The following is an 11,758-nucleotide window of genomic DNA, read 5'->3' as shown; positions in this document are numbered from 1 at the left end:
AAATAAAATCCTTACCAAAAATAAATAAATAAAAAAAGGGGGAAGGGGTGCCTGGGTGGCTCATCATTAAGCCTCTGCCTTCAACTCAGGTCATGATCCCAGGGCCCTGGGATCGAGCCCCACATCAGGCCCCCTGCTCAGCGGAAGCCTCCTTCTCCTTCTCCCACTCCCCCTGCTTGTGTTCCCTCTCTCACTGTGCCTCACTCTGTCAAATAAATAAAATCCTTTTTTTTAAGCTGATGACAATTTATTTAATATAGGATGAACTACATGTAAATTCTTCATAATTCTGGAAACATGTATATCTTAAAAGTATCAGTATCAAGCAAGGATATTCACAATATTTGATATGAAATCTTTTTAAAAAATTAAAAAATAAACGGGGGAGTTAAAACTTCACTTTTTAAAAAAGATTTTATTTATTTGTTTTAGAGATAGAAAGAGCATGCTTTAGAGGGGGGAGGAACAGAGGGAGAGGGAGAGAGACTCTCAAGCAGACTCCATGATGAGCGTAGAGCCTGATGTGGGGCTCAATCCCATGACCCTGAGATTATGACCTGAACTGAAATCAACTGACTGAGCCAACCAGCCATCCCTAAAACTTTTCATTTTTTAAAACAAAAAAAAAATGAAAGATACAAGTCACTTATATGAGACAGTTGGTGTAGACAAAACAATAAAGACAGAAAATAGAAAGAGACTGTCCAGGGTGAGCAGGCAGGGGCAGGTTCCTGCTCAGTGGGGACAGAGACCAGGTGTGTAGGGGCCAAAGAACAACATGTATGCACTTCAGCCCACTGATCCAGACACTTAACAATGGCTCAAATGGTAAATTTTATACACTATGTACTTTGCCACAATAAAAATGTGAAACCAAAAGGAAGGAGAAATGAAGACTTTCTCACACAAACAAAAATTGAAGGAATTTGTTGCCAGTAGACTCACTCTGCTTGAAATGTTCATAGAAGTTCTTTGAAGAGAAGGGAATGATAGATGAGAACTATCTATATAAAGAGAACTACAGATCTATACAAAGAAAAAAAAGCATTAAAAGTGGAATAAGAGGAGGTAAAATAAAACTTCTATTGTTCTTATTCTTAACTGATCTAACAGATAGGCATTTCTTCCATAATGGTAACAGCAACAATGTTCAACAATTACAGCTCATGTGTGAGATGAAAGACAGCAATGCTATACACGGAAGTTGCAATGAGAACAGGAGGTAAGAGTTGGGAATTTTTGTTATAAGGTACACACACTCCTTTAGAAGTAGTATGGTGTTACTTGAAAGTGGACTTACATTAGTGGTAAATATACTTTGCAACACTAGGGCAATAACTTAAAAAGGTTCTTAAAAAGTATAACTAATATGTTGAGAAAGGAGAAAAAATGGGATAATAAAACATGTTCAATTAAAACACGTGGAAAAAAAATGAAAAGCAAAACAAAGAAAAAAGGGCAACAAATAGAAAACTGTACCAAACATGGTAAATATTAATCCAACTACATCAATGATCACTTGGTCAGTGGTCTAAATATACCAATTAAGAGACTGACTGTTTGAGTGGATCAATAAGAAAGATCTTACTGTATGTTGTCTGCAAGAAGCCCATTTTAAATATACAGACACATATAAATTAAAAGCAAAGGAATGGAGAAAGATATGCCATCCTAACACTAATTCAAAGAAAGCTAGAGTAGCTGTATTATTCTCAGGGCAAACGTCAGAGCACAGAAAGTTATAAGGATAAATATGGGTTTTATATAAGGACAAAGGGATCAGTTCTCCAAGAATATGACAATCCTTAACGTGTAGTACCCTAACAACAGGGTGTCTGACCATGTGAGGCAAAAGCTGGTAGAACTGCAGGGAGAAATTAAGAAATCTACTATCATAGTTGAAGACTTGAACACCTGTCTCTCAGAAATGGAGAGATCCAATAGGCAGAAAATCAGTAAGGACACAGTTGAACTCAACAGCTCTATCAATCAACTGCGTATAATTGGCAACAGTAGACAGCTTCATCCACCAACATCCTTCTGAAGCTTGCATGGAGCATTTACCAAGATAGACCACATTCTGGTCCCAGAACATATTAACACATTTAAAAGAATAGAAATCATTCAATGTATGCTCTCAAAACATAATGAAATTAAGCTAGCAGTCAATAACAGAATAAAAGGCAGAAAAATGGGGCGCCTGGGTGGCCCAGTGGGTTAAAGCCTCTGCCTTTGGCTCAGGTCATGATCCCACGGTCCTAGGATCGAGCCCTGCATTGGGCTCTCTGCTCAGTGGGGAGCCTTCTTCCCCTCCTCTCTCTCTACCTGCCTCTCTGCCTACTTGTGATCTCTGTCTGTCAAATAAATAAATAAAATCTTAAAAAAAAATAAAAGGCAGAAAATCCCCAAATACTTACAGATTAAACAACGTGCTTCTAAATAGCACAAGGGTCAAAGAAGAAATTTCAACAGAAATTTTAAAAATTTGAACTAAATGAAAACTAAAATACAAATTACCAAACTTAGTGGGATGCACTAAAGCAGTGCTTAGAGGGAAATTTACACCACTGACTGCATATTGGAGGAAAAAAAAAAAGAAAGAAAGCAAGCCTGAAACCAATAACCTAAGATTCCACTCTAGGAAACTTTTTTTTAAAGAGCAAATTAAATCCAAAATAAGAAAAAAGGAAGTAATAAAGAATAAAGCAGAACCAATGAAATTGGAAACAAACCAATAGAGAAAATCAACAAAACCAAAAGTTGGTTCTTTGAAAAGATCAATAAAATTGATAAGCCTCTAATCAGACTAGGAAACAAGAAGCTACAAATATAGGAAATGGAAGAAGGGGTATCACTACTGTGGACATCAAAGGATGAAAGAATAATACTGTGAACGCTTGTATGCTCACAAATTTGATGACCTAGATCAAAGAGACCAACTTCTTGAAAGATGTGATCTATCAAAATTCACACAAGAAGAAACAGACCATCTGAATAGGATGATGTCTAATAAAGAATTAGAATCAGTAATCAGTGGTCTTCCAAAATAGAAAGCACTGGGTCCCTGTGGGTTAATTGATGGGTTTGCTGAATTCTGCCAAATATTAAGGAAGAAATTACACCAAATCTCTATAGTCCCTTCCAGAAGACAGAAGCAGAGGGAATACAGACCTTAGGATTTACTGTAGTAAACAGTGGTGCTGGAACAACTCATCCACATGAAAAAAAAAAAAACAAATCTAGATACTGACCTTACACCCTTCACAAAAATTAACTCAAAATGGATTACAGGCCTATTTTTAAGACTCAAAACTATAAAACTCTTAGAAGATAATGTAGAAACCCTAGACAACCCTGAGTTTGCAATGACTTTTAAGACACAACACCAAAGTCCGTAAGAGAAATAACTGATAAGCTAGATTTCATCACAATTAAAAACTTCTACTCTACAAAACACAATGCTGAGAGAATGAGAAGACAGCAAAACTGGGAGAAAACATTTGAAAAAAATATGTCTGGTAAAAAGACTTATCCCAAATATATAAAGAATTTCAATAAGAAAGCTAAAACCTATTTAAAAAATTAGCAAAAGATCTGAGCAGTCACCTCACCGGAGGAGATATACAAATGGCAAACATAAGAAAAGATGCTCCACATATGTCGTCAGAGAAATGAAAATTAAAACAAGAGACTGCCCCAGACCTGTTAAAAGGGCAAAAATTGAAAACACTGACAACAAATGCTGGTGAAGATGTGGAGTGAGCAACCGAAATGCTCAATCATGGCAGGTGGGAATGCAAAATGGTGCATCCACTTTGGAAAACAGTTTGGCAGTTTCAAGGAAAACTACACCTTACTATATAATCCAGCAATTGTGCTCCCTGTTATTTATCCAAGTGAGTTGAAAATCTGTATCTATACGTATACACAAAAACCTCCAGTTTTGTTCAAAATTACATGGAAGTAACCAGGATGTCCTTCAGTAAGTGAGTAAATAAACTGTGGTATGTCCAAACAGTTGAATATTACTCAGCCCTAAAACAGAAATGAGCTATCAAACCATTAAATATACATAGGAAACTGAAATGCATTTTTCTAAGTGAAAGAAGCCAATATGAAAAGGCTCAATACCGTAAAATTCCAATTATATGACATTCTGCAAAAACAAAACTATGGAAACAGTACAAAAAAAAAAAAAAAAAAACAGTGGTTTTCCAGTGTTAGCAGGGAGGGAATGATGCATAGGCAAACCACAGAGGATTTTAGAGTTATGAAACTATTCTTTTTTATATGATTAAGGGTAGATACATGTCACATTCCACAGAATATACAAGACCAAGAGTGAACCTTAATGTAAATCATGGACTTAATGTGATAATGAAAGAGTCTATTTTTTAATAGTCTTCCAACAAAGGAAAGCTGAGAACCAGATGGCTTCACTGAGGAATTCTGCAAAACATCAAGAGAAATTAGCCCCATCCTTCTCAAACACTTCCAAGAAACAGGAGGAAGAACGCCTCCCCACTCGTTTTAGGCCAGTATTGTGCTGATATGAAAGCCCAACAAAGATATAACAAGAAAGGACAACTAAAGACAAGTATCCCTTATAAATATATATGCAAAGTCAACAACAGACTAACACACCAAACTCAGCAACATATTGAAGTGATGATACACCATGACCAATGGGGATTTTATTTCAGGAATGCAAGAGTGGTTCAGCATACGAAAATAATGTTATATGTCATTAATAGAACGAAAGGGGGAAAAAGCCTCATGACCACCTCCATAGATGCAGAATTCACTTGAAAAACTCCAACATCCCGTCATGAAAGAAAATACTCAACCACTTAGGAATCGAAGGGAATTTTTCAGGCCAATAAAAGTCACCTATGAAAACCCACAGCTAGCATCATGCCTAATAGTCAAAGATGGAAAGCTTCCTCCCTAAACATCAGGAACAAGCCAACAATGTTCCCTCTCATCACTTCTATTCAGCATTGTTCTGGAAATCCCATCCAGGACATTTAGGCGAGAAAATGAAATAAAAGGCGCCCTGATTGGAAAGGAAGAAGTAAAACTATATTCACAGAGATATATCTATATCTATATAGAAAACCCCAAGGAATACACACACACACACACACACACACACACACACACACACTTTTAGTTAGAAAATGAGTTCAACAAAGTAGTAGGAAAAAAGTACAAAAATCAGTTTCATTTCCATTAACTACACTAATAACAAACATGAAAACAAAATTAAAACAACTTCATGTATAATAGCATCAAAAATATTAATACTTAGGAATATTTCAAAACTTACTACAAATTTTTAGGAATCAAAACAGTATAGTAGTGCATAAAAACACACATAGAATACTGGAACACGGGGCACCTGGGTGGCTCAGTGGATTAAAGCCTCTGTCTTTGGCTCGGGTCGTGATCCCAGGGTCCTGGGATCGAGCCCCGCATCAGGCTCTCTGCTCAGCAGGGATCCTGCTTCCTCCTCTCTCTCTGCCTGCCTACTTGTGATCTCTGTCTGTCAAATAAATAAATAAAATCTTAAAAAAAAAAGAATACTGGAATATGGTCAGATGATTTTTAATAATGGTGCCATGAAAAAAGAATGTTTTTTTCAACAAAACGGTGCTGGCAAACCATGTATCTACATGCAAAAGAATGAAGTTATGGGCGCCTGGGTGACTCAGTGGGTTGGGCCACTGCCTTCGGCTCGGGTCGTGATCTCAGGGTCCTGGGATCGAGTCCTGCATCGGGCTCTCTGCTTGGCAGGGAGCCTGCTTCCCCTTCTCTCTCTCTGCCTGCTTGTGATCTCTCTCTCTGTCAAATAAATAAATAAAATCTTTAAACAAACAAACAAAAAGAATGAAGTTAATCCCTTATCTTACCCCACATACAAAAATTAATTCAAAGTGGGTCAAAGAACTAAAGGTAAGAGCTTTTTGGTTCTTAAATTCCACATGAGTGAAATCATATGGTATTTGTCTTTGTCTGAATGACTTATTCCGCTTAGCATAATACCCTCTAGATCCATCCACATCATTGCAAATGGCAAGATATCATTCCTTTTGGGGGTGCCTGGGTGGCTCAGTCATTGGGTATCTGTCTTTGGCTTAGGTCATGGTCCCAGGGTCCTGGGATCAAGCCCCACATCGGGCTCCCTGCTCAGCCGGAAGCCTGCTTCTCCCTCTCCCACTCCCCGTGCTTGTGTTCCCTCTCTCGCTGTGTTGTTCTCTGTCAAATTAAAAAAAAAAAAAACTTTAAAAATTTTTCTTGGGAAAAAAAAGGATTTCATTCCTTTTTATGGCTGAGTAATAGCAGAGGGAAGAAAAGAGGAAAACCAAGAAACAAACACTTAACTATAGAGAACAAACTGATGGTCACCAGAGGGGAGGTAGGTGGGAGATGGGTAGAAGAGGTGATTTTTTGTTGTTGTTGTTTTTGTTTTTGCCCACTTCTTAATTTTTTTTTAATTTAAGGTTTTTTGAGTTAACATATAGTGCAATATTCATTTCTGGAGTAGAATTCAGTGATTCATCACTTATGTATACCACTGAGTATTCATCACAACAAGTGCCCTCTTTAATACCCATCACCCATCTAGCCCACCCCCCACCCATCTCTCTCCATCAGGTGATGGAGATTAAGGACTGCACTTGTGATAAGCACCTGGTGATGTATGGAAGTACTGAATCACTAATTGTACACCTGAAACTAATATTACACTGTATGTTACCTAACTGGAATTTAAATAAAAACTTAAATAAAATAAAAGTAAGAGCTAACACTATAAAACTCAAAAGACTACAAAGAGCAAAACCTTCATAACACTGGATTTAGCAATGATTCCTGGACATGACATAAGAGCACAGGCAACAGTGGGGCAAGTGGGTGGGTCAGTTGGCTGAGCATCTGACTCTTGGTTTCAGGTCAGGTCGTGATCTCAGGGTCATGAGATCAACCCTGCATTGGGCTCACGCTCAGCATAGAGTCTTCTTGAGATTCTCTGCCTCTCCCTCTCCCTCTGCCCCGCCCCCCGCTCATGCATGCACACTTTCTCTCTCTCTAAAATGAATAAGTAAATAAAATCTTTTTTATTTTCATTTTTTAAAAGATTTTATTTATTTATTTGACAGAGAGAGAGAGAGAGAGCACAAGCAAGTGGAACAGGAGAGGGAGAAGCAGGCTTCCTGCTGAGCAGGGAACCCAATGCAGGCAGGGCTCGATCCCAAGATCCCAGGATCATAACCCGAGCTGAAGGCAGATGCTTAACCACCGAACCACCCAGGTGCCCCATAAAAATCTGTTTTTTAAAAAGCACAGGCAACAAAAAAGTAGATCAATTAGAACTTCATCAAAATTTAAAACTTTTGTGTCCAAAGATACAATCATGAGAGTTGAAAGCACATCGTATAACTGATGAGAGATTGAGATCTAGATTATACAAAAACTCCAACAACAAATAAACAACCCAACTTAAAAATGGGCAAAGAGATTTCTTCAAAAAATATTTAAATTGCCAATAAGCACATGAAAAGATGATCAGCATCACAAATATTAGGAAAATGCAAACCAAAACCACAATGAGGTACCACTTCACACCTACCAGAATGGCTATAATTTTTTTAAAGATTTTATTTATTTATTTGACAGACAGAGATCACAAGTAGGCAGAGAGGCAGGCAGAGAGAGAGGAGGAAGCAGGCTCCCTGCTGAGCAAAGAGCCCAATGCAGGGCTCAATCCCAGGACCCTGGGATCATGACCTGGGCCAAAGGCAGAGGCTTTAACCCACTGAGCCACCCAGGCACCCCAATTTTAAAAAAAAATCATAAAACAAGTGTTGGCAAGTATGTGGAAAAATTGGAATACCTGTGCATTGCTCACAGGATAGTACAAATGCAAAATGGTGCAGCTGCTTTTGAAAATAGTACAGTGGTTCCTTCCTCAAAAGAATTAAAAATTACCATATGATCAGCAATACCACTTTGGGTTGTGTACCTAAGAGAAGTGAAGCAGGGACAAGAACAGACGTTTGCATATTAATTAATAGCATCATTCATAGTAACAAAATGATGGATACTATCGGTTGTCTACCAACAGATGAATGGATGAACAAAATGTGATATACACATACGATGAAATATTATATAGCCTTTCAAAGAAATGAATTTATGACATATGCTACAACATGGATAGACCTTGACTACATTATGCTAAATGAAAGAATATAGGCAAAAGAGGCTACTTATTTTATGATCCCATTTATGTGAAATACATATAAAAGTCAACTTCTTAGAGACAGAAAATAGTACAGTGGTTGTCAGGAACTAGGGGAAAAGAATGGGAGGTTACTATTTGATAGGCAGAGAGTCTTCTGTTTGGGATGTTGAACAAGTTGGAGATAAATGATCATGGTTGTTGCACAACTATTAAAAATGTTAAATGAATGCCAGTGAACTCACTTAGAAATGACTGAAATGGTAAACTTTGTGTTATGAAAAATTACTTTGGAATAAACTTAACCAAGGAAGTAAAAAACTTGTAAACTAAAAACTATAAAACATTGTTGGAAGAAATTTGCAAACAACTAAAGAAATGGAAAGGCTTCACCTGTCCATGGACTGGAAGCCAAAACCACCTTGAAAAAGAACAATGTTGGAGAACTCACACTTCTAATTTTCAAAATTTACCACAAAGCTACACCTAATCAAGGCTCTTATGCTGGCACAAAGATGAATATTTGAATGAAAAGAATATAATTGAGAATCCACAAATAAACCTATTCAGTCAACCAATCATCAACTAGAGTACCAAGACCATTCAATGGGCAAAGAGCAGCGTCTTCCACAATGGTGCTGGAGTAACTGGACATCCACATGCAAGAATGAGATTCAATCCCTACCTCACACCACAGACAAAAATAAAAAATGGATGAAACACATAAGTATAAAAGCTAAAGCATAAAACTCTTAGAAAGATTTAAATCTTCATGATCTCGGGTAAGGCAATGGTTTCTTAGGTATGACATCAGAAGACAAGCAATAAAAGAAAAAAATAATAAAATAAGCTGGATTTTATCAAATTAACAACCTTTGTGCCCAAAAGGACACTGTCACTAATGCAAACAGACAACCTACAAAATAGAAGGATATATTTGAAAACCACGTATCTGGGAAAATTTAATACCCAAAATATATGAAGAACTGTTACACCTCAGCAACTTGGTTTAGGAGAGCAAGGCCACCTAGTTGATTTCAACAGACCATGGGGTCAGAACGCTACCCCAGTGGACCCAGAATGCAAAGCTGCCACCAGAGTGGGCCTGAAGGACTAATGGGATCTTTTTCTCCTTATTTGGGATTTATTGGACTTACTTGGGACCCATAACTCCTTTCCTCTTTCTGATTTCTCCTTTTGGGAGAACGCATACCTATGCCTGTCCCACATTGTCTTTTAGAAGCAGTTTGGTTTCATAGTTTCTGGTTTCATAGGTTCACAGTGGGAGGTGAATATTGCCTGAGGTGGAGTCATACCTTGAGTCTCACCCACACTAGATTTAGATGATAGTTAGATGAGGTTTGGGATTCAGAACTGATACAGGAGTGAGTTAAGACTTTGGGGATGTTAGGATGAGAGTTAATGTATTCTGGAGAATACATTGGAGAATCTGTGAGAAAGATGCAAATTTTGGGCATCTAAAAATAAAACAAAGAAGAAACCCAAAAGAAATTCTGGAGCTAAAGAGTACAACTGAAGTGGGAAATTTGGTAGAGGGATTCAAAGTCAACTGTGAGCAGGCAGAAGCAAGTATCGGTGAACTTGAAAACAGGACAACTGAAATGACTGAAATGAAGAAACAGAAAGAAAGATTGAAGAAAACTGAATAGAGCCCAAGGGGCCGGGGCATACCATTAAGGAGACCACATGCTCGCTGGGGTTGGGGGTCCTAGAAGGAGGAAAGAGAGAAAGGGGCAGAGAAAATATTTGAAGAAATAATGACCAAAAAATTCCCAAATTAAAAACATGAATATAAACTCCAAGTATGATGAACTTAGAGATCCACACCAAAACATTACAGTCAAACTGTGGAAAGACAAAGAGAGAATTTTGAAAGCAGCAAGAGAGAATTGACTCATCACAAGGGGTCCTCAATGAGACCATCAGCAGATTTCCCATCAGAACTTTTGGAGGCCAGAAAGCAGTGGGCTGATATATTCCAAGTGTTAAAACAAAAAAACCCATCAACCAAGAATCCTATATCCAGCAAAATACAGTGTGTCACATGCTAGAGATTTCTCATCAAAAGCTTTGGAGGCCAGAAGATATTCCGTGGTGGACATCTGGATTTTCCTATGCTATAGCTATTTTGCATAATGCTGCTATGGACAGGGGCATATGAATATTGAGAGCCTGCTTTCACATCTTTGGGGTAGATACCTAGAAGTGGAATTGCTGGGTCATACTGTAATTCTATTTTTAATTTTTTGAAAAATCACCATTATGTTTTTACAGTGGCTGTACCATTTTACATCCTGACTCTCGTTTTTACCTTCTCTGTTTTTGATGATATATTTATTTTTTATTGATGTATAATTAACACAGTGTCATATTAGTTTCAGGTATACAATATAATAGTTCAAAAATTCTATACATCTTTCAGTGCTCATCGTGATAAGTGTATTCTTAATCCCCTTTATCTATTTTACCCAACCCCCCATCCACCTCCCCTCTGGCAACCACCAGTTTGTTCTTTGTATTCAAAAGTCTGTTTCTGCTTTATATATTTTGATGATCTATCATTGAGTGCATAAGTGCTTATAATGGTGATATCTTCTTGCTATATTGAACCTTTTATTAATATATCATGTCCTTCCTTTTCTCTTGTAAGCTTTTTGCACTTCAAGTCTATTTTGTCTGAGATTATTATAGTCCTTCCTTTCTTTTGGATACCACTTGCCTATAATATCTTTCTGGCTTGGGTCCCTGTGGCTCAGATGAAGGACAGTTCTAATTGCACTGCACTTGAACCCCAGCAGGCTGCAATGTTTCCTGACCCTTCTTTGGGCTGCTGAGTTACCCACCTGCTGCATGCACTGGTAGAACACAAAGGCCAGGTGCCCAGCTGGATGTACACAGCCCTTTCCTCCTCTGCCCCGACTAAGACAGGTAAATGCACCAACTCCCCCACCCCAGCCTGCAGGTTACCCGTCCTCCCAAGCATGGCCTTTGTCTCTGCCTCTCAAAGTCCCCAGCACAGACCCTGCCTGCTTATTCCTTTCTTGTATGGGAGTTGGCTATGTTCATTGTTCTTGCCCATAACTGACAGCCTGTGGTGGGATCACCCCTGTGAGACACCATCCACACTTGGGGTGGCAAGGCATGGGTGTATACATGCACGCTCACGGCCAAACCCAGATTTTGGTTTCATTCATTCACTCATTGATACATTCATTGGACAGGCACCTACTGGGTGCTGGGCATGGGGGGGGCACCACAGAGGCAGTGAGGTCATGGGAAGTTACCTTCCAACGAAGGTGGAGAAAGGATGGGTTCATGTGCAGAGACGAAAGTCCTGTTACTTCGATGGTGAGCACAGGGTGGAGGAAGGAGTCCCTGAATGCAGAGCTTCATGTGGACCCACCTGGGACAGGGAGGTCAAGGCCCCAAGCCTAGGAAGCCGTTTGGAATTCTTCAGCCGGCCTGGAGAGGAGACACTCAGGCACAGTTTCCTTG

Source organism: Martes martes, assembly GCF_963455335.1.
Source record: "Martes martes genome assembly, chromosome: 12".
In the NCBI taxonomy this organism is placed as follows: domain Eukaryota; kingdom Metazoa; phylum Chordata; class Mammalia; order Carnivora; family Mustelidae; genus Martes; species Martes martes.
Note: the sequence above shows the minus strand (reverse complement) of the source record.